The 22,629-nt window shown below is 30.7% G+C and overlaps 1 long non-coding RNA gene across 1 annotated transcript in view; it reads right to left on the bottom strand.

The window, feature by feature from the left end:
- Positions 1–3,040, bottom strand: part of LOC115066342 (uncharacterized) — a 67,314-nt gene extending 64,274 nt beyond the window's left edge. The window contains exon 1 of the long non-coding RNA XR_007422663.1: positions 206–3,040. This is a non-coding gene — a long non-coding RNA (uncharacterized LOC115066342). The remainder of the gene's footprint in view (positions 1–205) is intronic.
- Positions 3,041–22,629: the final 19,589 nt, after the last annotated feature.

Raw genomic sequence — 22,629 nt, 5'->3', positions numbered from 1 at the left:
GTCAGAAAAATCTGGCGTCGGCAGAGAAGCTGGCCGTCGACCCACGCCTGTTAAGCGCTTGCGAGGTCCGTAGGTCCAATGCTAAAACACAAAATGACAACGGAGATCCAACTCTTGTCCCCTCTCAAAAAAGTAATAACGACAGTTTATAGTATTTCATAATATTTAAATTTACATCTATTTGGAGTATAATCTTAGTACTTACTTCTCGGAGAGTAATCCAATCACGGAAAAATGTTTCACCAGCTGATAAAGTTGTATAAACACTTATTTATGCTCGTTAATTACACTGATAATCCCCACAATCCAATTGTATTTACATTTGCTGGTGTATACAGTGGTTTATTTGGTTGAATAAACTTTATAATTTTATTGCAAACAAAATTTTCTGAAAATTTCCCGTACTTTGGAGAGCGACAATTGCAGGTTTTACTTTTTAAAACAATGAATGGTATTTTCTTTCTTTACGCACAAATTTTTATTTTATTTGTTTTTGAATTAAAGCACAAAATTTTTACACTATTGCTTTTGAATTAAGTTATTGTTATAAAATTATTGAAGATTTGCATATATTTTCTTTATTTTGTATATATTTTTTCAATTTCCACACTATTTCTGTCAGAAGTTTTCCTCATATTTGCTGCACAGTGCACTTTATTTTTGTTAGGCTTAGTTTTCTCCATTTTGACGGAGATTTTGAAAAATTTTCACAAACGGTTTGAAAAATATTTTCTTTCTTCGGCGCATTTAGTTGCAATTTTTTATGCGTTATTTGCTTAATTAATTTTCATTAAAGAATCTCGTACACTTACTTTCGTGTGCCAAAATTTTTGGATTGTTTTTTTTTTTGGAAAAAATTAAATATAACACAAAGTTATATGGAGTCAAATTTCTTGTTTTAAATATTTTTTTTATTTATTTTCGATATTTTTTGTTGTAATGTTTGGAGTTATCTAACGTAATTATTTTTAAATACACTTTATTGCAAATATTAAGTACACTTTCTCACTTTTCTTATTTTTGTATTCACGTAAGTTGCTTCCGATGACAAGTTTTCTAATTTTTTGTCGCTTTTGAAATTTCTTAAAATTATTTCACTGCTTTTCTGATATCTGTGAGCTCTTATTTCTCTTATTTATCAATTTTCTTTGTAATTTTGTTTCCACAAATTTTTCTAAACTTAGAAAATGTGCATTTATGGTGCCGAAAATCGTTTAGGGTTCGACTTTTTATTTTTTTCACGCTTGTTTTCTTGTGCAATTTACATTTTTAAATGTTCATAGTATTCATGCATGGCTTTCTCGGTAGCATAAATTTCCAATTCACAACTTTTCTTAGCTCACTGCAGTTTACATTATTTATTGGGAAATTTCGCTTAATATCATGTGTGTAACTTAATAACTTCAAACATTTTCAGCAATATTTTGCATGTATTTTAATTTTTAATATTAATTAATTCCCATATTTTGAATAAGTTATGCTATAAAACTTTTTTCCAAATAGCGCTTTGATAACCGTTATGTAAGTTTATTTGTGCAACATTTAATTTAATATTTCAACCGAAAACCAGCCGCGCTACAGAAATTTGTTAAAAACTTTTTTCATGACTTAGTTATTTTCAAAATTAAAGTTTTGCATTATTCTTCAACTTTTTGTTTCGGTTTTTATATATGTATTTGCATTTTCTGGTGATTTTTTAGTTCATTTATGTGCACTTTTTGCTTTTCATACAACATCTACTACACACACGTCAGGTTCTCCCATCTTTTTTAAGCAAATTTTATCATTATTTGTATTTAAATTTTGTTTTAGTTATTTATTTTACTTTGAAACCACAATTTGTTTGTTACAATGCAAATTGCAACGTGTTATAACATGCACAAATTCTTCCGCTACACCTTAGCTGCACACACTGTTTGTTGCTCTGTTGCCCGTTACTGCACTTGAACTTTACTAAAAAATTTGTTTGCGCTTTATTCGCTTATTTGTTACAAATTTTAAGGCTTTCCAACCATTATTATAAACGCACAAGTATCGAAATTTCTGTTTTACAAACTTTCGTACTCCATTTTTTCACACTTCCGCAAATTTTCTTGCTTACAAATTTTCACGTTTCGGCTTACAATTTTTCGTTTGATATTTTTCACTTTATATAAATTTCTTTTATTTTTTCGCAAATATTCACAGCCACTCACTTTTACATTCCATTTACAATTGTAAGCTCACTCTTTGCTTAATTATTCACTATTTTAACGCATTTAAATTTGCATTGGAAAATTCCACAACTTACATGCATGCATTTGCAGCCCAAATGACGCTACAAAGTGACCACGAAATGTGTCAGCTGACTGCCGCTGGTACCGTTTTGTCCAAAGCGTTTCTAGCTTGTTAATGCACTAAGCAAACATATTAACACACACAGGCATACACTAGCGATGTTGACTTTATGCCGTTAATCCACTTCGGCAATAACGATGCGCACACCTTGTGCACTGAGCTAACCCAACATTGCCGGCGCACTTCAACACCTTCGCGAAAATCATTGCAACAATACGCCACGGAAATTACAACACTTTTGTTAATTTATCAACTATTTTCAATTTCCTTGCACTTTTCTTTACAATTATATTTAATAATATTTAATGATTTTTAGCGTTCACGCCACAACCAACGCTGAAGAAAGAAATATTTCCGCGTTCACGTACAAAATCTGTGCACTGCGCGCACTTAGTGGTGTCGGCGGTAACGTCGTCGTCGCAAATAACAACAGTAATAATAATAATATAATATAACGAAGAGACGACGGCAACAGCAACGGTTTTTGACGACAGCGTGCAAGCAGAAAGCGACAACAACGACCAACACACTCGTACGTTTGGTGGCGGCAAAGGCAATACACAAACTCTCTGTTCGAGTGTTGTTAAGAGCGGGCAGCAGTGTGTCCGTGCAACGTGAGCAACAGCAAACGACAGCAATTGTGATCGCTGTAGCACAAGCTTGTGACGTCGTCAGCAGATTTGTTGCTCGTTCTGGCAATTGGACTTTACTACGCGCTCTTTCGATAGAAGTACAGTGCGTAAGAGTGCAAGTGTGAGCGCGAAAATAAAGTAAGGGAAGAGAAGCATGTGAGTGCGTGTGCTAAAGTCTGTTGAAGAGAGGGCACTTTTATGTGCTTGGTGTGTGCGCGTTTTGAGCATTACGTATGACAGCGGAAAGCGGACAAAAAACAAAAACAATAAGAGAAAAGTTCATTCACCGTTTGGGGGCAGTGGATGAAGGGCTCACGTAGTTGCATGCATACACACAAATTTATATGCATATTTGTATGTATGTATATAAGTAAGAGTTTGTATGTAAACGCGTGAAACATTGTTGCTGCTGTGGTTTGCTGTTGTTGTTGTAGTATATGTAATACTGTCGGTTGCTTTATTTTAGCTGCCTTCATACAATTTGCTGCGTTTATATGAATGTATATGTTGTAGTTGTAAAGCAGCTGCTCTTGCTGGCGCAGCGTAATTTGATATTAAAATAATTTATTTAAATATGTGTGCATATGTATGTATGTGTGTATGCAAATAAAAATATGCATATAAAATTAAATTAAAATGTATGTATACACTTGCATACAAGCGTAAGCAAGTACATACATACGTACATGCAAGTATACATATGTATGTACATATTTACATTTATATTACTATTGTGCAAATTCACGAAATTTAATGAAGTTAAGGTGCTATATTTTCAAACCCGCGTACATACAAACATATGAACATATATGTATACACATTTATACAAACAAAAGCCCCTAAGCACATACACAGGTTGAATATGACATTAAGCTCAGCTCGCAGAGTGTCTTAAAAATAACCCTCAACATTAAGAAATATGGCTTGATTGCGAGCTGGATCTATTTTTTCAAGGTTAACAGTTAGTGGAGGCTCAGAAAAGTATGTGTGTATATTTTTTGTAAATAAAAATGAACATATGGTACTAATAAAGAAGATTCTAAACGTTCGTAAGAGTGTCCGCAGAGTGGACGCTTAAAGCCGAACCGAGCGCATGTTCCAATTAACGCCACACTCTAATTTATGATCGGCTCGGTTTTGAGCGTATACTCTGCGGGCACACTAAGATTTCATGAATGTATTGGAGAGTCAAAGTATTTCAAAGAAATCAGCTAAGTCTGAGTTTTATGGACGATCAGCTGGCGGAAGCTAGATCAGCTTTTCAACAGCAACTATCTCTTCTTCTGATCCATATTTATGCCACAGATGAGTTTGTAAGACCCCCGCCGCATTTCATTTCTGATCCACATCTTTAGAGAATCTGAATTTCCGTAACAGATTTGTTTTTGTATTCAAGAGACGCGATCTTTTCAAGTTTATCTGTTCTGTATCGATCCACAAGAGAGTTAGATGGCCGAAATGACAGCCCTTAGCTGAATAAAGTCCAGATCTTTTCTGATCCCCATCTTTTGAGGCTATCGTGGGATTTTTACATCTGTCGTCTAATCTACCGTCATGTCACGAATTTTTTTAAGAACAACCATCTTACTGACAACACATTCGAGGCGTAAGGCCATCACGAACGATAACAACTGTAGAAAGTAGGTACGAGAGGAACACCTCTTCCGCTTATGACGGACCTTATTTAGAACTAGGCTTAGATATCTTGGAGCTACGCAGTTCAAGAGACTGGCTGAAGTATCAGAAAGAGATATCAAGTAACTATTACTTTATAAAAAGTGTTGCCGTATAAATACGGGTTCAACTGACGTTCCAAAGGACCAGTTGGTCTATGTACGGCGTGACAGCCAGCCAGTGTAATCTAATCTAACCATCTTGAAGCTTAAACAACATACATACATATGTATGTACATGAATCCATTTTAAATGAGATGTCATCGGATAGTCAGGTTATATGACTGATCTCATGAGAGCATCCGCTTGGCTTGATTATGATCAGTATTTTATGATAGCAGAAAAATATCGAAAGGAACTCTAGAAAAGAAAAAAACCAGGTCCAAGGGAGCATATATCGGAAACGGGCTACTGTTCGAAATATTCGGAGCAAGAAATCTCGAAAAATATTTTGCTGAGCACCGAGCCGCTATAAGAACATCGAGTCAAGGAAGAATATATGTACATACATATACCGCCAACGCAGCAGAATGTCTAAAGTTGTGAGAACTGAGGTTTTTGCGATTTTTCTAACTCGTCTTCTACCAAGCAGCTTCCACCACTCGCATTGGGTAAGATTTTAAATCTTTCCGCGCGTACACCAATAGGATCATGGCCAGCTGGAACATCTCACTATTAGGAAAAGTCTAACCTTGCAGTAGGCGCAGGGCTCGTTGGTCGCATTAAAGTGCAATTTTAAGCTCAAGAGCTGCAGAAACCAGTTCTGACCAAACATGGGTCTGGGAATCTGAACTTCTAGGTGTCTTAGCAAGCACATGAAACATATAGAAATTGTAGTCCTCGAAATTAAACTTAAATATCGGTTGTCAATTGAAAGCCGAGCCGAAGTTCTCGCCAAACAAATATTCATAAGTACATGCAACTGATTAATAATTCACTTCATTGTTGCTACGTGCGTATGGTGGAAGCGCAAAACAAAACAAAAGAAAATGAAAAAAAAAACACGAAAAAATACTTTATTTAATTTCATATTGCAAATGTGTCATATCATGAGCTCACACTTTATTAGCATATTTTGCTTTGCACGCATATTTCGTTTACTTCACGCTTCATACGCTATAACAGATACTATGTGTAACTATGTATTTCAATATATATTTATGCGCGTATGAGTTTATATACATGCATACATATATACATACACACACACCAATGGCCGCTTACAACTTTTTCCCTTTCTCTACTTTTTCTTTTTTTTTGTTGCTCCCCACTGTGTTTGCTATTGTTGTTGCCTTTAATAATTTCTTTCTACGGGGTGAATGACCTTGCTTAGTACGCGTTTTTTCCCCAACACACACACACACGCAACGCAACTATTCTTATAGTTTTGCTCTTTGAGCAAAACCAACTCACTCGCAATGTGACTCTACTCCATCTCCAGCGAGCACACGCTCACTGCGATACTCTTCAGTCTCAGTCGCTCTTTGCTTGCATTGCTTTTATCGGCCAGTATTGCTGGCTGTCATTGCTGGTCTCCGCTTGCTGTTGCTGCTTCCTCTTCCGCAAAGTTACTGTGTGTACTGCTCGAAGAGACCCTCCTCGTCACCCAGTCTTCTCTCCGCTGACTTTGCGGCCTAACTAACTGCTTATCAAGTAATAAAATTAATAAAGCGTGTTACGAGCTTACAGATTTACGTTTTTGTCTCATTAACTTTCTTTATTGTTGTTGTTCGTTGCTTTCTTTTCACTCTCTTATCGCTCTAGTGTCTTTAAGCAATCTTCCGTACAAAATTTATTACTGATTTAAAACTGCTTGCCACTTTTAAGGCACCTCTCTGCAGTTTCTGGCGTGTGTCTTTAATTCAATTTTGTTGTTGTCTTACATATTCACCGTTTTCTTCCATTAATGCTTGGCATTAGCGTTTTGAAAATGTTTGTCCACAACTATCTAATCAAAACTTATTCGTATTGTTTAACTATACCCATATTTACACTATTTCGTGCTTTGAACTTGAACTTGAAATTCGTTTCGTCACTTTTTTCTTTGCTTGTTGGTTTTCCTCTGCACCTTTTTTGTTGTTGCTTTTGTGTGGCGTTGAGCGCATTTTTTTAATGATGAACTTGAATTTCTTTGCCTTTTTGCCTCTTTTTTGGCTTTTTGGCCTTTGGTTTTTGGTTTTTTCGGTGGTGGTTGGTTGGTTGGCAGTTCATTGCCCTCTCCTCATTTATGCTTTGCTCTACTTTCATATGATTAAATAAAGTAATTTGGGAAAGCATATGCAGAGAAAGAGACTTGAAGAGTCGGAATGTATGCGAGGGGCATGAAAATTGTAATTATATTTTGAAATACAGTTATTTAAATATAGTGCTATAGATATTTCGGAAAATCAGCGAGCTAAGTAGAGATGCCCAAATACTCAAAACACTTTGTAATTAAACGTGTATGCTTCGTTCTAGGAGACTATATATGTATAAAAAAGCTGGTTCTATATAAAAAAGGAGAATGTGAAAGAAATGGTAAGGCGGAGCTCAGGCTACTACCGGGGTCACAGGATAAGGCTGAACTCAGTAGCCCCGGATAATGGACGGCCTATGCTAAGTGGATTAGCTGCAAATAATAATACGCAGTCCCAGATCGAGAGCTGCAGGATGGGAGGTCTTGGCTCTAAACGCCTCATGCGTCCAACGAACCTCCGACTAAGAAGCGAACAGATGCCGCCTTTAAATAAGCGTCCAAAAGCTCCACCGAGATTGCACCGAGAAAGAACGACGAGGAAACAAAAAGCGATCAATAGCAAACATACATTGACGTCGACGAAAACGCTGGTAAAGCGCCCATCAGAATCGAGGCCAGTAAGGCTCTGATTAAGGTGCACTGGAAACCCGGAACGGATTGGTGTGACAAAGGGCTGGTGAGAGCGCTATTATATCACCTCAGTATGTAAGAATGACAACTTACTGAAATGGCTGGCAAGCTCATACTGTTCTAACCTCCATTTTGTTAAAACTCTGGCAGGTCTTCAGGTACGTTCAATGCACGTCGCCTTAATTTTTTGGCCGTACAGGTTCATTAGAGACGAGCTCCTGATTCGTGCCCGTATCTGGTTCTGAACATAAGCTTCCATAAGGACTGGTGTCAACCCTCGCGTTGTCTTCCTGCTTGCTTAGATAACCACGGGGTGCATAAGGGGCAACTGTTACAACATGCGGAGATAGAGGCTTGAAGAGGAGAGCCACTAGAACAATCATGAATACATCGCAACAACAACAAAAACCCTTACAGAAATAACAACAGAAAGTGCAATAAAATAAAGATGGCCAGGACGAGGAAAACGGGACCGTCTTCCGTAGAAGTAGTAGGATATTTAGATCCCCTACACTAAGCATCACTCCAAAACAACACGACAAAACTGGATAAAAGATAGCCTATAGAGAAACTCCGCACCACAGAAGGACCTCAAAACTCACCGAAACAAGAGAACATTACTCAAATGAAATGGGAAGAAAAGAAATCCCTAAAAAATCCAAGGGTATCGTGCAAATTATGAAGATGGCGATGGCAAAATAGAAGAACGTCAGCATGGTTAAGAACGGAGCGGCACAGCTAGATGAACTCTTCGACGTAATTTATGTTTTGACTTTGGAAGCTAATCTTGCCATAGATCCGCGGATTTAAGTGCCCAAAAAAATTTAAAGCGGATTTAGTGGAACTGCATTCGATAGTCCATATAGACTTTAAAAGCTATACGATAAAGTATAAGTTTATTGACTATGAAAGCTGACCTTACGATGTATCTAATTCAAGCTTTAAGTTCAAAATTAGAGAACGGACTTAGTAAACCAACTATGTTCGAAAGTCCCCAGACTTTAAAAGCTCAAGCTTATTCAATGTTTTCAGTTAAATGGAGGCTGTATAAGAGATGTGATTCGTAAAGCCACCGACCATAGTAGAAAATAGTAGAAGTTTTCATTTAAATTATTTTGAAAATTCTTAAAATATTTAAAGAAGTTATTTTTAATTTCTGAAATGTGACTAAAAGGTACCCGGAAATTGTAATTTAAATTCCCCGGGTAAAGGATACTTCAAAAAAAATATATTTCGCAAATAATTAAATATTTTGTAGAAAAAAAATTTTCGGATACTTTTTTGTCACAATGTATATAGATATAACATATACATATGTACATGGAATTTTTATTTTAAATTTACATTATCAATACTTGATTCAACTGTATCATAACGGTTGCTGAATATGACACTTACACACTTCAATAATCATATACATACATACATATGGGTATATATGTATATATTTCCATACATATGCACAATCATAGCTGTGTGATGAAGCAAATCCAAAGTCCATTCAACTTCGCTGTGGCAAGCAAAAAATTTAACGCTTAGCATAGTCAAATTTCATTTATCTAGTTTAAAATTTCGCAACATATATTTGCAATCCGCTTTTGTGAAAACTGTCACTTTGCTGAAATTCCGCATTCGGCATGATTTTTTTCCTAGCAACTCAGAAACTGTGGGTGAATAAACCTTTCGTTCTGTCAACACAGCAACAAATTGTGGCAATGTGGCTTATTGCCATGAATATAAAAACTGACAATTATGTGTTATATACATATGTATGTATATATACATATCATCTTATATATAGACATATGTATACTCTTACATATAGACATATATAAATACATATAAATGTAGTAGCACATTTACTTTTCAGAAAATCGAATTAGCACCAAGCTAGCGAGAAATTAAAAAAGTAGTGATCAGTTTTTACCAGAAGTAGCAAGCGATATTTAATTTAAAAAGGGTACACATAGACTTTGGTTCGAAACGCAAGGTATAGATCTTAGCAAATGCGCCTAAAGTTGCCTACATTCGTCCCTTCTCAATGAAATAAAAATATTTGGTCCGAACCGCATGGTATAGACCGCAGGAAATCCCGCTATAGTTGCCTTCTCAATGAAAAAAGATTTTTAATATATTATACCATGATTAAATGGTACTATCTTGAGTTTAGTTCACTTATAGTGTTGGGTATTTAGCTACAAAAGAGCTAGCTTGAGCTCAGAAGCAGATATCAATCACAACAGCAGTTATCAATCATCGATAAACAGAGCAGTCGCTGGTCGAAAATTCACTTGTCTCACTGAGTTCAGTTTCATAGTTAGGCTAGCCTCTCCCTAGTTGTGGGTCTTTTAACAGGCCATTGATCTACTGACGTCCATGTTGTAAGGTTGAATTTAATAGCTTTTGCTTAAGGTTTCTAAAAAGGGAGTTTGGAAGAGTTTGGGAGATATTTGAGATCACTAAGTAGAAGTTATTATCATTATGTCTACCGATAATATTGAAAAAAAGTTATAATTTGAAGGTAGATAGTATCTAATCAGCTTTGGGTTTGCTGGACCATTCAAGTAACGAAGACAACTGTGTAATCATCCAGCAGATATTGATAGCGATATCAAGTTATGCTAACTTCTTGAAGAAATTTTAGTCATTGTTTGATAAAAATCGTATGATCTACATATAGTAACATCGAAGAACCCTGTACAGAGCATCTATGGACAATTTCATCCGCAATGTCTTCAAAGTACATACATATTTCATAAAAAAGGTCGGTCCAATGCCCAGATATTATGTACAAAAATGATTACCTCTGAATCTAAATTAACATATTCATTAACTTCTGCGAGGAATTGAAAGCTTTAAAAGCCCAAAAAATCATTTGAAAATATTGCTAAGCAGTACACCTTATTAACTCCGCCACAAAGGATGCCAATAGACATTTCCGACCACGACAATACCGTATGCACATATTCATGATATTCGATGAGTTATGTTCCCCATACAAAACCTTTATTTTCATGATATTTTTTTTAAGTTATAAAGTTATCGAGCTGAAATTCAATATTGTCGACCATTTTTAAGTCTAAAATATTGTCTCCGGATATAAATGATATTGGTCTAAAATAAAGCGTACATCTCTTAAAATTTTTCTTCAATTGTTACACTAGCATATGTAAAATAGAAACTGCACAACTGAAACTTACCTTATCTAGGCACTTTTCTTTTGGAGGCATATTGTCTTTAAGATCCAGTGCTTCTTGCGGACAAAAATTTACCAAAACACTTTGATAGCTATGCTGAACTCTAAATTTGTAGGTTAGATGAAGCCATTTGGGTTCACAGCTTGCTTTCTCGCCATCCAAAAGCCTTGACCAGTCAGCTTTCGGTGCACCGGTGCCGCATACGCTGGTTGAGGAAATTCTTCAGTAGTATAAATAATCATTTGAAAAAAGATACATACAAAGTACAATAACAACACTACATTCAGTAAAATTAAAAATAATTAAAAACTTTTTGCGGAAATATGCCTTGAAAAAAATTTCTTAACCAACCAATTTCGTCCAACTACTACAATAATTCCTAATTAGCGCCAAAGAACTGTCACAAACACGCTCTCTCAATAGTTTTCTCTTAAAACAACGCTCTTGTCACAATATTTTCATTTTAAATTTTACTTCATTTTATTACTCTTACATGCTGCCATACTCTTTTATTCTCACGCAACCAACCGCTACACAAATATACATCGCCACTGACAGATTAATGTATGTATGTATATACAAACATATATACGCCCATACATATTTACACCCATACACATGTTTTGATTTCTTTGCTTTGTTGGTGTGTGCGCACATTTCAAGTTCATTGACTCTTGTGTTGTTATGAAAAAATTGTAAACATTGCAATTTGAGTGAGATACTGAGATACTGTGAGCGTAAAACTCTGTGTGAGAGCTACAACTACATATCCACTGATGATGAGCGTAACAACAGCTCAACGGCGAATATCGCGTGTGCGAGTGGGTTGTAAGGTTAAGTTTGAAAAAAGTATGTAAAAAAAAGAATAATAATAAATAGTACCGAATTTTTATCAATATTACTTTATTTATTGCTTAATTACTTTTTATTTTTTAATTTTTTTTTAATTAATAAAATTTATTGTTTGGTTTTATTTACATATTTTTTTTTTTTACTTTTATTTTCTTTTAATTAACTGTTAATTAGATTTTAATTTAACAAAATTGTATTTTTATTTAAAAATATTATTATTTTAAAAAATTGCTTAAAAAGTTTGTACTGAAAGAGGAAAAAAAAATTAAACAAAAAAATTGCTTAAAAATTTTATAATAAAAGAAGAAGTGAATATTTTTTTATAATAAAAATAATTTTAAATAAAAATTTATTTCAAAAAATAAATATAAATAAAATTGTTAATAAAAATTTATTTAAAAAAATATAAATAAAATTATTTTTATTTATTTATTTTTTATTCTTTTATTACAAACATTTTAAGCTATTTTTTTGTTTTGTTTTTTTTTCCAAAAAATAAATTTGTATTAAAAAATATTTTTATTATTTTTAAATGTTAAAAAAACATATTTTTTCTTTTTTAATATTTACTTTTTTTATTTTATTCCAAACTAAATAAAAATTATTAAAAAAAAATCAATTAAAATATTTTTATAATTTTTAGATGTTTAAAAAAATATTTATTTTTGCTTCTTTTAACTTCTTAAGCAATTTTTTTGTTTTGTTTTTTTTCCAAAACATAAATTTTTATTTAAAAATATTTTTATTATTTTTAAATGTTTAAAATGTTTAAAAAAATAGTTTTCTTTTTTTTAATATTTACTTTTTCTTATTTTATTACAAACTAAATAAAAATTATTTAAAAAAAATTTCAATTAAAATATTTTTATAATTTTTAGATGTTTAAAAAAATATTTATTTTTTTTTCTTTTAACTTGTTAAGCAATTTTTTTGAATGAATTTTGAGCAAGTGACAGTATTTTATTTTTTTTTTCATAAAATATTATTTATTATTTTTTAAATTAGTTTTTGTTCAAAATTAAAATTAATTTTCGCAAATTTATTTTTGTACCATATTCTTAATTTTTATTAAAATTTATTTACGCAGCGGGCTTTTTATACAAGTAACGGCATATTTTAAAGCAACATTTAAAACAACCCTGCTCTTTTGTTACGCTCTATTTTCCCGCTCTTCTCTCTATGCTCACGAAGAAAACAATTTTAGCAACTCCACTACAAAAACTTCATTTTGGGTGAAAAGTTTTCCCGCGCAAATTTCGTACACAACCATATAAAGTCATCTTCCTCTCAGCCACCCCTCAAACCAACTTTATACGCGCTGCTATACCTTGAATTGTTAAAACATTCTACAAAGAAAGCACCATGCCATGAGGGAAGCTGACACCAACAGCATTTGATATTTGCAAACACACACAGCCACATACTATCTGTGTATGTATAGACACTTATATAAGCTAGCAACTTCGCCGGGTGCACAACTCCGCTATATTCGCCTGTTGTGAGTATTATAGATATCAATGTATACATACACACATACATTGGCACATACACCCTTATGAAATTTTCGTACCCGCTCCGCTGCTTGCGACATAAAGTTTCGCCGGTGACTCTATCGTTGCGCTGCTTGCTATGTTTGCCTGTTACAAATGTGGTATTGAAATCGATTTTAAATCGCATAACGAAATCGATTCCGTAAAAGCCGTCGTCGTCCGCTTGTGGGTGCATGTTTCGAATACGAAAGACAGGAGAGCTAGATAACATAGTGTTTGTATGAGAGTATGTGTGTGTTACCGCTACTGGCGAAACTTTACAACACCAATTTTCGATTTTTCGAATACTGTCTTTATGTTTACTTTTTGGGTTTCAAGGCAAGGCAAGTCTTATTGTCATGGCGGCATATGTACATATTTATGTACATATATACATACATATGTATGTACACACCTACATATGTACATATTGCATATGCAATTTTATTTCAATTCTTTTTTTAATTAAATTTAATAAAATCTTATCAGAAAAATACGTTTGAAAAATAAAAAATACTGAAAATTTTCGGGATCCCGAAAATGATTTAAGTGAATCCCGAAAATATTTTTTAATAAATTGCCTGCTGATCAGAAATTTGATAACAAATAAATAAAATTTTTATGTTTCTTTTTGATAGCGTGCACAGTACTCCAGGTTTCAGAACTCGTGGCAGGTCAGGTCACTGTACACAATGCCAAATACGTCCTAATGAGCAACCTTTTATTACAAAATATGTGAGTTTAAAAAATTCACGAAAATTTTCGGTATCCCGAAAGTATTATGACTAAGTTCAGAAATAGTTTTCATAAGCAAAGTTTTTGTTACAAAATACTTCGGGATCCCGAAAGTGTTTTGTGATTAAAAAAATCCCGAAAAGCGTCGGGATCCCGAAAGTATTAAGACTAAATCCCGAAATAGTTTTAATAAGCAAAGTTCTTGTTACAAAATACACGGGAGAAAACAATTATCCAAAAACTTGGGGATCCCGAAAGTGTTTAACAAAGTCCCGAAATAGTTTTAATAAGCAAAGTTCTTGTTACAAAATATATTTGATACGTGAATACGTGTGATTAAAAAATTCCCGAAAAGCGTCGGGATCCCGAAAGTATTATGACTAAATCCCGAAATAGTTTTTATAAGCAAAGTTTTTGTTACAAAATACACGGGAGAAAACAATTATCCATAAACTTCGGGATCCCGAAAGTGTTTAACTAAGTCCCGAAACAGTTTTAATAAGCAAAGTTCTTGTTACAAAATGTTTGACAGAAAAAATATTTTGAAAATTCGGGATCCCGAAAGTATTATGACTAAATCCCGAAATAGTTTTAATAAGCAAAGTTCTTGTTACAAAATACACGGGAGAAAACAATTATCCAAAAACTTCGGGATCCCGAAAGTGTTTAACTAAGTCCCGAAATAGTTTTAATAAGCAAAGTTCTTGTTACAAAATGTTTGACAGAAGCAAATATTACGAAAATTCGGGATCCCGAAAGTATTATATTGAAATCCCGAAATTTTTTTAAAAAGGTTTTGTTCCAAAAAAGTTACGAAAATTTTCGGTATTGTGAAAGTATTATGACTAAGTCCCGAAATAGTTTTAATAAGCAAATCTCGTCTTGCAAAATATGTTTGACAGAAAAAATATTATGAAAATTCGGTATCCCGAAAACATTATAACTAAATGCTGAAGTTGTTTTAATAAACAAAGTTCTATAAAATAATCAAAGAATTGTTTATTCTTATCACAAAATCTATGTATGTAACACAAAAAAAACTACGAAAATTTTCGGGATCCCGATCCCGAATCCCGAAAATTTTATAACCGAGTCCCGAAATTTTTTATTTTAAAAATGTTTCGATTTAGTTCTATACAAAAATAATACTCCCTTTTTCAAGCGCACTTTTGTTTTTAGATTAACTGTAGCTTGTATAAAAAGTAATACCCTACTTTAATTTGTATCGTTGGTAATTTATGCATATAATTAAAATATATTAACTTTTTATTATTTAATAACTGATTAAAATGCAAAAATAAAAAATCCCGAAAATTTTCGGGATCCCGAAACGTTTCATGGAAATCCCGAAAATCCAAAATGGTCGGGTTGCTAAGAGAATGTATGCCTAAGTAAAATGTATACATCTTTCAATGCAGTTATCATCGATATTTTTCTTCACTTGAGCAGTATATTATGTACGTATACGTATGTGTATGTATGTATGTTGTTAACTGTATCTGTGCGCTGAAATCACCTTTATTTAAAATGTATAACGTCAAATAAACACTTGTCGTAGATTATCTTCGAAATAGCAGGCGAACAGCTTTAATAGATCTATCTAAACAAACACACAAACATACATATGTACAACTATGAGCATTGCCGCTTGATAGTCTACATTTATTTTTCGTATTTGTTAATTAGGCGCGCAGAATTGCTGCGTCGTTCATTGTAGTATGCGTTGTTAATACGTTATAGGTTTGGTTATAAGCGCACAATAATATAGTAAAGTCAACTCTTAATAAACAAAAATGCTATATGTGTACGTATGTATGTCTATACATATGTATTTAGACAATATGAAAGCACGAATTTGTTTAGCTAACTTCACGTTCGCCAATTGTTGCGTTTAATGGCGCGTGTGTATGTGTGTCTATATAAAGCTTTGTTGTTTTGTTGCTTTGCATTAGCTTTTATTATCTACGATGTGCTATAAAATAATACAAACGCACACGTACCTACATATATACCACATACATATCTACATAAATATTTAAGGTGTATAAATATGTAGTGCAAAACCTACCTTCAATATTGTTGTTGCTTTGCTGGAATCTTTTTCTGAAGTGTTTGTCATTAAAATACATTAACGAAGCTTTCTAATAAACTTTTTAGGAAAGAAACTCGGCTTATAAAGTGTACATATACCAATACTCCAAAGAGCTATCTTAAGTCTACTGACCTACAAAAAGATTTAGAGAACAGATAATAGTTAAATCCCTGAAGTCCAACTCTAGTAGCGAATCGCTTACCATCAGAAGGTTTTTCATCGTAGGTTTCTAACAGTATAGTCTACGATATAGCTATTGTTGTATCGGTGTAATACTCCTCACTGTCCAACGGAAGTTTTATCCTACGACTACCAGTTTTCATAAGCATAAAGCTCCGAAGCACATACAGACAGATGCAGATCGCTTACCATCAGAAGCTTCTTTACACTAGATTTCAAGCAGTTTAGGCTACGAAGTAGTTACTAAGTATCGATGTAATACTGCTCACTTTTCACCGGAAATTTTATCCTCTGCCCACTAGTTTTCGAGAGCTTTAAGCTCCGAAGCACATACAGACAGATACAGATCCCTTACCATCAGAAGCTTCTTTACACTAGACAGACCACAAGCAGGTTAGGATACGAAGTAGTTACTAAGTATCGGAAATTTTATCCTCCGCCCACTAGTTTTCGAGAGCTTTAAGCTCCAAAGCACATACAGACAAAGTATATCTGGTAATATTGATCAGTTTCCTTGGAAAAATATGACTTTATGGTTTTACAACATACACATCATCTTGTATATCATCTCCTCTGTATGACATAATCCAACCGAAGACTGTATTATGTATGCTATAAGTCACAAAAGCTCATATTCTACAGTATCCATGACGATATTATATTCTTTCCAGTTTGCTTGACGAACTCTTATTTTTCGTTCTTAAAATACCCCGATAACTTTCGTTGCAAGATACCTATCAGTTCGGTATTCGTTCCTTAGACAGCTTCAGAGACTCTAAACCGTCTATTATAAGTCAGATTACCGGTCAGTGCCTTACCTCAAACTATTTAAACGACTGTGACTACGGTTCGAAGAAGCAAGAATCATTTCATTTGGCAGCAATGATTTGCGGGATCTCTGAAAACAAACCAATACAGGATTCTTGCTTCTTCGAACCACAGTCACAATCACTTCAGTGGGACCGAAAGTAAAGTATTCTGCAAATCCAACTGGTATCACTGACGTTGCATGATACCGAGTTCAACGGAATGTTCAATGGATTCTTGCAATTGCAGCTTATTGAAGATCTTTGTGATATTTAAACTGCGAAGAGGAGTTCATTGAAAAGTAGTAAAAATCCAGAACTTAGACGGCAAGACTGTTTAAGATTTATAGGTTGATCTGAAAACTAACCATAGTTTTACTAAGTCCAGCAGACTGATGGGAGAAGCAATTAGAATCAGCGTCAATTGTTGTATTTGTTAAAAGTGTTCGTCTTCGCCCTCCTGCACAGAGAGATGAACGCCATTCAAGCTTTATAGAGCATACCGAGTTCTTAAATGAATATATGTACCTGTAGAATTCTGAAAAGGATGGTAAAATCAAACATTTACCTGTTTTCCTCGGGACCGTAGGTTTATGACTTAAACTGATTTCTCAGCGATAACGTTGATTCTCGTACTGCCCGTCCCTTCGTTTGTCAGAAAACTCTTAGTAATCAGTTTATACATTCGGCGGACTGTATGCGGCGCGCTCAATAAAACTTAGATCAACGAGATCGGAAGTTGAAAGTTAGCCAGTTGAGCAGCTTTCCCTCTTTCCACCTACGGCGGCTCGTTCATCAAATTTAAGCTATTGTGATCCGAGCATACTAGTTACCTCCTTCACAAAGTTCTGCTCGGGCTCTCCAGTTCCGATTTTTTTGCTCATTAAAATCTTAGCTACTGCAATATGATGGGATAGAGTTGGAATCTTTAAATTACTGAACTCTGATCTAAGTCCAGTTTCCATTGTTGTACGGCTTGACATTATCATTCAAATTGGGTTCATTGAAAACCGATGCGACACTACTAACCACCTTCAAAAGACTCAGTTCAGCCTTAAGTCCATTTCCCACTGTCGAATTTGAACAAAAAAACTCAAAGCTTGTTTTCTAAGAGCCACCATGTATTCGAGGAGTTCGATATTCGTAGTACGCTTGAAACTCTGCTGACTTGGAGGCGTCGAGGACACTGCTGAAAACCTGAGAAGATTCCTATGCTCTAAGACCTCTCTCTATGTTAGATATACATTCATTCAAACGAGTTGAGCGCATAATATCCAAAGATTGAGCTTGTCTGGAGCTAAAGTTCATGTTCTCCCTCGCTCTCTTATTTCCGGCATACGATTTTCCGAATTGGAAAATAACAACACATTTTTTTACTTTTTAAAATATTCAATAAATACTCATGCATTCGCATGTATTTATTCATTTAATATATAAATGTATGTATGTGTATATCTTCGCCATTTAACTTGACTTGAGTGAGAAAGGCGAGATAAAACCACTACTGACTAAGCAGAGAGCTTACGATGTGTTATCGATTAAATATCGATTTATATATGTTTCGATATCATAAAAAGCACATCTAAATGGGTGTTTATATGTATGTGTGCGTGTGCTGGTCATACATACTGTATGTAAGAAGCGTGAAATATTTAAATATCAAATAAAAATAAATTAACTGTAGAATAAAAATTAAAAAAGTGAACAAATTCTGTTCAGAAGAACTTCAAAAAAAATAATAATCGAAAAACATCAACTAAAAAATGAAATTTCGCTAAAAATTTCGGAAAAAGAAAATTAGTTGCCGTTTTTAAAGAATTTTTAAATAAATAACAAAAAAATAGTACTCAAAAGATATTTCTGAAATTTCTGAAATCATAGAAAAAAAATAGATTATAGAAGAAAAATGGAAAAGACGAAAGTAAAGAAAGTTAAAAAATTCTACTAAGATTAAAATTTTTATAAAAAATTTTGAAAAAGCATAAAAAATGTTGTTAAATATAACACATCTGAAAAGAAAAGTAAAGAGTAAAAAATAAATAATGAAATGAAATAAAAATAAAAATAAAATAATGAAAATGTAAAAAATATGAAAATTTTGAGCTGAAAATTATAAAACTGGAATGAAATGGTGTACAAAAAGTAAACGAAAAAGATGAAACTGAAATAATGAAATATCGCTAAGAATTTTGAAAGAGAAAAATAAAGTTTAAGTAAAAAATCATAAACCACAGAAAAGAAGAAAAATTAAAGAAAGTAGAAAAAAGAAAATTTTCACTGAGAATAAAGTCTTAAAAAGCTGTAATGAAAAAATTTTGAAAAAAGAATGTTTGAAAAAGAAAAAACACTGAAGCTAAGAATTAGAAAAGGAAAAAATAATAAAAAACAAAAAGGGAAAAGTGAAAGGAAATTAAAAAAGTGAACATTTTAAGTGAAAAATTTTAAATCAGAAATTATGAAATTTTGTTAAGAATTTTGAAAAGACAAAAGTGACATTAAAATATTAGAAAATAAAAATTTGTTTACATGTAATAACAAAAAATTAAATTAAAATAATAAAATAAAATTAAATAAAAATAAAAAATTAAATAAAAATAATAAAATATAAATAATTTATAAATATGAATTTACAGAATTGCGGTATAAAAAAAAAATACTTTTTTTTGTTCGACAAATGCTTACAACTTTAGTTTTATGCTTCTATGACCAAAATATTTAACTAATTTCGTTTTGTTTGAGTAATAAAAAAATGTTGAATTCGAATTTTTTAGCTTTTGAATATAAATAAAATTTAAAAAATTAATTTTTTTGAATTTTTGAACAATTTTGAAAACAATTTTTAAAAATTAAAAAAGAATTTTTTAGTTTTTGTATAAATATTTAAAAAAAACTTGAAACAATTAAAAAAAACCCTATACAATTTTAGAAAGAATTTTTAAAATTTTTGAACAATTTTTAAAATTGTTCTTGTGTAAAAAATATTTACAATTTTAAATTTTTTTTTAACAATTTATAAAAATTTTTAATATTTAAAAAAGAGCTTTTGGAACAATTTTTAAAAAAATTTTTTTAAATCTTTATAATTTTAGAAATAATTTTCAAAACTTTTGGAACAATTTTTAAAATTTAGGAAAGAATTTTTTAGATTTTTATAAAAATTTAAAAAAAAAAAATTGAAACAATTTAAAAAAATCTATACAATTTTAGAAAGAATTTTTAAAATTTTTTAACCAAAATATTTATAATATCTAATTTCGTTTTGTTTGAGTAATAAAAAAATATTGAATTAGAATTTTTTAGTTTTTGAATATAAATAAAATTTGAAAAATTATTTTTTTATGAATTTTTGAAAAATTTTGGAAACAATTTTTAAAATTTAAGAAAGAATTTTTTAGATTTTTATAAAAATTAAAAAAAAACTTGAAACAATTAAAAAAAAAATCTATACAATTTTAGAAAGAGTTTTTAAAATTTTTGAACAATTTTTAAAATGTTTCTTGAGATAAAAATATTTACAATATTTAATTTTTTTTAACAATTTTTAAAAATTTTTAATATTTAAAAAATTATTTTTTAGATTTTTATAAAAATTAAAAAAAACTTGAAACAATTTCAAAACAATTCATACAAATTTAGAAAGAATTTTTAAAATTTTTAAACCAAAATATTTATAATATCTAATTTCGTTTTGTTTGAGCAATAAAAAAATATTGAATTAGAATTTTTTAGTTTTTGAATATAAATAAAATTTAAAAAATTAATTTTTTTGAATTTTTGAATAATTTTGAAAACAATTTTTAAAATTTAAGATTTTTTTTTAGATTTTTATAAAAATTTAAAAAAAAAAAATTGAAACAATTTAAAAAAATCTTTACAATTTTAGAAAGAATTTTTAAATTTTTTGAACAATTTTTAAAATGTTTCTTGAGAAAAAAATATTTACAATTTATTTTAGTTTTTTTTAGCAATTTTGGAAACAATTTTTAAATATTTTGAAACAATTTTTAATATTTAAAAAAGAACTTTTGGAACAATTTAAACATTTTTTTTTTTAATCTTTATAATTTTAGAAATAATTTTCAAAACTTTTGGAACAATTTTTAAAAAAATTTGCAAATATCTATAAAACTTTTGAAAAAATTTTTTAAATTTTTAGAACAATTTTTAAAATGTAGCTTGAGACAAAAATATATAAAATAGCACCACGCAATTATTTACATACATATGTACATATTTACCTGTGGACGCACATATTATATACAAGTACCTTTGAGCTTTTAATTTTTTCTTGTAATAAAATTTGAAAACGATTATTCTGTAAAATCGTTTTTTGTTTGTTTGCATTATATTGCAATTGAAAACTTGAAAATATATTTTTGTTTTTAATTTTTAACACATATTTTCTATAACTTTATAAATTTATAAAATTATAACGGTGAAATTTAAATTTTTTTTTGCAAATTTTTTAAAATTCTCTTTAAATTTTTTTTTAAATAAATTCAAATTCTTTGAAATTAAAATTATATTTTGGAAATTGTTTAAAGTTAATCTAAATTTTTATAATTTTGGACTTTAAAAACTTTTTAAAATTTTTATTGGAAATTTTTTAAATTTTATTAAAATTTCTAACTTAAAAAAAAAAATTTAATTATATTTTAATTAATTTTTTTTTAATTAAATTTTTTTTTAAGTTATTTAAATTTTTTTTTACATTCGAACATAAAAAAATGCAATTTTAAATGCAATTTAATATTTTATGCGCCTCTGTTAATCTCACTACTGCTTTTACAGTTATGTCTGCCTTCTCACATTACTCACTTTTACAAAGTCTTGTAAAATTTGTTTTTTGGTATCTTCATCGCACTTCTAATACTCTACAATTTGATTGTTTATACACAAATTTATTTTTTTCATATATTTTTTTATTTATTTTTATTTTTCAAAAATTTCATTAAAATATGAATACTTAAAAAGTTGCACTTAAATACTAGAAGATTAAATAAATGTAAACGCTTAATATTTTAAAAATTACTTTAAAACAAATGTTTATTTGTGTGTGTTTTGCTCTCTTTTCTTTGATTATACAAATTTTCAATTCATATACATATATAAATATTTGAAACAAAGCAGCGAAGTTTAATAGAATAAAAATATATGCAAACGTGTATACGCACAGTGGCGCAAAAGTGAAAAATAAAAATGCACAAATTTAAAATTTTCTTTTTTTTTAATATTTTTAAAAGCTTTAAAACCGACAACGCCCGAAAGTATGCGACAGCGAAATTTGGTTTTAAATTTTCGGCATTTTTTATGGGAAAAAATTTTTGTGGAAAAATTTTTAAAACAAAAAACTAAAAAAAAAATTAAAAAAAATAAAAAAAAAAATTAAAACAAATAAAAAAAAAAATTAAAAAAAAAATTAAAAAAAATAAAAAAAAATTAAAACAAATATTAAAAAATAATTGTAAAACACATATTAAAAAATAATTTTAAAACAGATATTAAAAAATTATTTTAAAACAAATTTTATAAAATATTTTTTAAAAATTATTCAAATATTTTTTAAAAATTATTCAATTTTTTTTTTTTTTAATTTTTCATAAATTTTTTTTAAATTATTAAAAAAAAAAAAATAAAAAATTATTCAAAAACATTTTTTTTTTAATTTTTCTACTTTTTTATAAGTTAAAAGAATTTTTAAAAACAAAAATATTATATAAAAACCAAAA

This window comes from Bactrocera dorsalis, chromosome 4, assembly GCF_023373825.1.
Source record: "Bactrocera dorsalis isolate Fly_Bdor chromosome 4, ASM2337382v1, whole genome shotgun sequence".
Classification (NCBI taxonomy): Eukaryota; Metazoa; Arthropoda; class Insecta; order Diptera; family Tephritidae; genus Bactrocera; species Bactrocera dorsalis.
Note: the sequence above shows the minus strand (reverse complement) of the source record. Positions and strands in the feature narration are given on the sequence as shown.